The following is a 6,000-nucleotide window of genomic DNA, read 5'->3' on the forward strand; positions in this document are numbered from 1 at the left end:
CAATCAGCATGTGCCTTGGGCAAAATCCTGCATGCTAGAGAGGACATAGCTTCCAGATTGCAGTTTGACTTGGGTGCTCCGCTCTGCTGTCATGCCACCATAAACCGTAACACAAAGAGAAAGAGAACATATACAAGCTGACTCCTCGTGCTACCGCAGGTGTACAGTCATGGAGGTGATATACTCTGAGTAAGGAAATGAAAGAAGGGAGGAGATTGCGGGTATGGAGGAGCAGGTTAGGGAGGAGGGTCACGTAATAAGAATTTAATTTTCCCCATGGCTGCACAATTGGATCCAGTGGCCACTCGCGGTCGTATATAGCACAGGGCTGCACACGCTAATCCTATAGGGAGACGGCCCACCTCCCCTCTGGTGCTCGTTAATGGGAAAAGTACTGTAAATCAGCGCCGTTCTCATATAACACACCGCTTGGGAGTATGCACTTCATTAGGGACACCTGCACAGTCTAATGAGATCCAATACGAGACAATTCTGCCTTTACAAAGTCAGTCAGGCCTGCAGCCACTATCAGCAATTCAGCTTGATTGGGTATTGGGTAAGCCCTCAAAATAGCCACTGAAGAAGAAGAATAGCCTTAGCAAGTGGCTTCCCTATCAAAGTCAGGGGTGTTCATTTCACCATATGTTTATTGTTGTTTGTAGTAGGTTTCATGTTCTAAAGACTGAATATAGTTTGATTGCCAGCCATCTATAAAGACGGAAAATGCAAAGGAAAAGGAGCTAGGCTAACAATACATCGGCATAATTAGCCAGTTATGCAACACGACTTTGACTCTCTGTATCATCGAATGAACCGCACCTCTGACCCCCAGTCAAGGAGGAGGTCAGCTTGGAAAATGCCGGGCCACTTGGCAAGATGAACACTGCACACGCACACACGCACCATCTAGTCAAGGTGTAAGTCAAAACTCTCCGACTTAATTAAGAGCAGCCCACATTGGAGCTGCCATCTCGTTTACCTAATTAGTCATGAATATGAAATGGCGGCGTTTTAATTATTCGGCTATTGTCAGCGAAATCAACCACCAATTTCACTCCTTTCGCTCCGGCGCTTTCTCTCAAACGAGGAAGGACCGCAAGGGGCGTGACTGGATTTCTTTGTTAGCAACAAATACAGTGCTGACACTCGTTTAACGAATGAACAAGTGGCAAGTGTTAAAATGTAATTAGCACCTTTGTTTATCCTGACAAAAATTTTAAATTACAGATGGATAGCAAATTGCATTTCACTATCAGGAATAGCTGGAGCTTCCCTGCAAAAAAAGGAAAGTAGGAGTGTTTGGCAATGTATCCCTTTAGGGCAAGAGAAGTTTTTGTCATTAAATTTAATGAAAGAGAATATTTTATGAACATCATCTACTGTTGTTTATGAATATAATGATCGGGATTTTAATCCATGCATTTCAGTCATTTTCTGGGGTTGAATTTTGGATTTCAAAGTTTGCAGTTGGTGCCATTAATAATGAAATGAAATTTAAACTGTAAATCATGAAGAGGCATTTTTAATAATCGGAAAGTGAAGACTATAATTTGTAAAAGAGCACTACAGTGGACACTAACTGTTTACATTATACGGGTGCATGTCAAAATATATTCCTTTGGGACAACTAATGTGTTTCAATGCTTTAAAGTTGCTGCCATTTATAAAAGAAAATGATTCATTAATAAGTACAAATGAAATTAAAGTTTAAAAAATACAATGTGTAATATTTCCACGAGTGTTAATACCCGTTAATAATTCATTGCTTGTTAATTTTTGCTCAAATCCATTAACTTTACAAACCTATCAGTGAGTACTACATGAATATTTCATTACATAATTCATGTCTATGCAGAATCTGGGTAGAATTGAAGGTGTTGCTCATGGAAAATTATGCTTATTTGGCCTTGGCAGAGATCTGCGTTCTAATTTAGTGTGTTGACATTTTCAGCACTTCCCTTTTGTTTAAAATTGAAATTGATATTTTTATTTTGAACTCAGTTTATAGCAGGGTGGATGTGTTTGGAGCAGGTGGTGATAGTCAATCTGCCTGTCTTGAAGGCGTATCAGACAAGTAGATGATTGTGCTCTTTGTAATTACCTTGATGAAGGCTGAGCCGCTGCTGCGGACATGACGAGGGAAATGGAGATGAATGCTCCCGCTGGACTGGAAGCTACAAGACGGGAATGCTGAACAGGTCGGCTGGTCGCTCGAAGGAATAATAGCTTCTATATTTGCTCCCCCTCCCCTCAGTCTCAATTTGCAACACATGCCGAGCCCGATTGCAAACCAAATAGAAAAAAATGTAATGGCTATTGATCTGTGCTTTATAAATAACCTCCTTGTTTATCGCACTATTCTGCCTTCCTTTTCCCTCAATTCGCTCTATATTAGGCCTTAAATAAGTACAGGTAAAAGAAATCTATGAAGCCATAAAATTGACCAATGGATTTTTTTTTTTGTTCCCAGCAGGCCCACAAGTTGAAACGCGGCATTCTGATTAATTTTGCGTTTGTGGAATATAAATTAAGCAGCAAAATGCACTCGTTTTTAGCCATCTCTGGGGGCGGCCATTTTGTCTTCTGTTGACTGAAAATGACACCACAACTGCTCACAATGACCAATCACGGCTCAGATTCAGAAAACAGGTCAGCTGTGATTGGTCGTTGTGAGCAGTTGTGATGTCATTTTCAGTCGACAGAAGACAAAGTGGCCGCCCCCGGAGATAACTGAAAACAAGTGGATTAACACTTATTCCATAGACGTAATATTTATTAGAATGCCGTGTTTCAACTAGTGGGCCTGCTGGGAACATATTCTTGAAAAAAATATGTTTGGGTTGACTTCCGCTTGAAGCAGTAAAATCCACCCCTTTTTAGCCATCTCATGGGGCGGCCATTTTGGCACTGCTGTCGACTGAAAATCACAAAATGACCTGTTGTGAATTTTGCTTTTACTTATTCTAAAAAGAAAGATTCAAATTAAATTCACCTGTAAAAGTTAAAGTTCATTTTAGTGTCATCCTGAAAATGTAGTACCTTAAAGTCCAATATCCCTCACATTTTTGTGAGTGCTGCTCTGGTTCTCATCTCTATTTAGTATGACACGAGCCACGGCGCTTTGAGGAAGCGATGTACCACTGTCTGATGTTGCTGTTCATCCTTGGCAGAGGTGTGCAGACAGCTTTCCCTCCTATTTATCCTCATCACTGTCTCAAGAGAGCATCCCGGTGGGGGGGAAGTGTTGGTGTTTGAAACTCTGGCTCACTGTCAGTTGATGCCCCAGCAACTTAAAGGTCACGTCATGAAGAGACGCTTCCCCCCCTCCTCCTCGCCCTCCTCTCTTTATCGCTTAATGAAGCACAATCCTCTCATGAGCGTCAGTGCGCCGCATTTGTCACGTTAACTCTGGCTTTTGCTCCATCACTCTGCTTGCGCTTTAACGTGACAGCTTCTCATGCCGTGCCGGTTTGTACGCCCAACTGAGGGGGAATCACTTCTTCATTTTGATTTCCACTGCAACATCCTGTCAAAAAAAAATATATATATATATAAAGCCAATGTAATATCCCTGTATATTTAAATATTAGTTAACTGATTTAAATGTCAATTAGCTCCATTTGGCCTTCCTGTGCGGCGTTTACGTGTTTCCCCCAAAAAACATGGTCCCTTTCCACTTTCCCAAAACATGTTAGCTTCCTTCAGGACCAAATAAGGTTTTATTGCTCGAAAGCTGCAGTTGATTTTTCAAGCTGAGAAAAAAAGTCTAAATGTGTATGTTAGATGTTTCTTTTTCATAATAATTCACTCATTTTTTTAATTAGCCAATTATTGAGAAAAAAGGTCTGGTTGATTAATATTTTTGTTGTATTTACAATAAATCAATCAGTTACACGAGTGAGTGGCAAAATACAACTGATAAATTACATGTGCAACATGTCAAATTTGTAAAACAATTCAGAATTGTTTGCATTTGTAATTAGCACTCACTGACCAATTTCATGAAATGAAATTCTGAAATTTCATTTTTGAATTTTTTTTTTAACATTTGCACTTTAATTACAGAAAATCATTTTTTAAAAATTAGATAAAACTATCATAAAAGAAAAAAAAAACATTCAATTGAATGCAACAAATAATACAGGACTGTTGATAATCAATGGGCCCGATTTAAAGAATGGAGTGGGCCTTGTGATGCCCACAGGCTACAGTTTGCCCACGCCTGCTCTGAAGTGTCAATGGTTGTCTGCCCCAGCGATTGGCTGACGTGAAATCCAGGGTGTAGCCTGCTTCTCCCCCAAAGTCAGCTGGATAGGCTCCAGCTCACCTGTTACCGTAATGAGGACAAGTGCGAAAAATAAAGGATGAATGAAATTCCAGGTTCCTCTAAGAGTCTTCACAAGGTGACCTGCAGGGGTCGCTGTTATTCCCACTGCTTGTGCATCTACGGCTCTATCTTTACATGTTAGAATTAATTTCAACATTGTGTTTGTGCGCTGAATGATTGCATATAGCGATACAAACACTCTCTGGTTGTTCGAGCATCTTTGCACACTCTGTCGACTTGGCAGGAGAGTCCTGCGGGAGCCTCTCTTTCTCACTCTCTCTCTCACACACGCTCACAAGCTGTCTACTTGACTGATGTGCGCGATGTAAACACACACTGAGCAGCACACACACGCGCCTCAGGTTCTGCACCGCCTCCCCAGAGAGTCTGCCGGCTTTACTTTTATTGCTCGTATTGATCAAGTCCCTGGCCCGGCGCGTGGATCAATATGTTGGATTATAAGGGAAAGATAACCAGCCACCCAAACCCCCCCACCCCCAATTGTCTTTAACAATCGCCAATGTGCAAGTCATGTCAGTGTAAGAGGGGAACACTGGAAAAACCAACACGATCTAATTTGAGCCACTTCAAGAGATTTAAAGAGATGTACTCTAGCGCAGTAATTCTTAAAGTGTGGTACACCCATGCTACTCCACTGAATCGCTGAATTAAGGGTTCAAACTGTGTGTAATGTTTCAGTGGTGTGAAACTTTTCTTTTTTTTAAAGCAGAAGTCAACGCGAACATATTTTTTTCAAGAATATGTTCCCAGCAGGCCCACTAGTTGAAACACGACATTCTGATTAATTTTGCATTTGTGGAATATAAGTTAGGCAGCAAAATGCACTCATTTTTAGCCATTTCTGGGGGCGGCCATTTTGTCTTCTGTCGACTGAAAATGACATCACAACTGCTCACAATGACCAATCACGGCAGACCTATTATCTGAATCTGAGTCGTGATTGGTCTATATTTACAGTACATTTTACCACTGTCACTTAGACACACCTTCGTAATGTGAGAATAAAGGTATCACATTGGAGGAGTAAACTGTGATTATTATGAGGATAAAATTGTGCCACCATGAGGGCGTCAGCACCATCACACATGCTGTACAAAATTCCTCCCCGTGTCTATTTACTTTATATGAATACATCTTTATTCAACCCTTCTCTATCCAGGTATGGCAAGTGAACCAATTCTCATTTGCAATTCCAACCTGAACAAAGCAAAATAATAGCAAAAACAAAAATAAAGGCAAATAAATTCAACAAAGTGTACTATGTTTTCTAGTTACATATTTACACAATACATCACATTACAGCATATGGTGAATAAAAGCTTCATAAAAGGGTTAAAACAGGTGGAGCGATCGTGTACCTACAGCAGTGGTCTCCAACCTACAAAAAACATTTATGAAACTTTAGAACTTCAGCTAACTATGAGCTAAATTATGAGTAACGCGTGAAAAAGTTCAAATGTTCAAATGTTCTTGGCTCAGAGCTGATCCCAAAACATTAAAATCGTGCTGTCATCTGATTTGAGCTGCCAAACTGGCTCTGCATGCTTTACTTCCTGCTCAGATGGCCCGCCTGATTTCATAGATAAAAAAACAACAACAAATAAGTAGACTAACTGCATCAATCCGACTACCATTTTAATCGTATTCATTTC

The sequence above is a fragment of the Filicampus tigris genome, chromosome 16 (assembly GCF_054856515.1).
Source record: "Filicampus tigris isolate MCC_2025a chromosome 16, RoL_Ftig_1.0, whole genome shotgun sequence".
NCBI lineage: Eukaryota > Metazoa > Chordata > Actinopteri > Syngnathiformes > Syngnathidae > Filicampus > Filicampus tigris.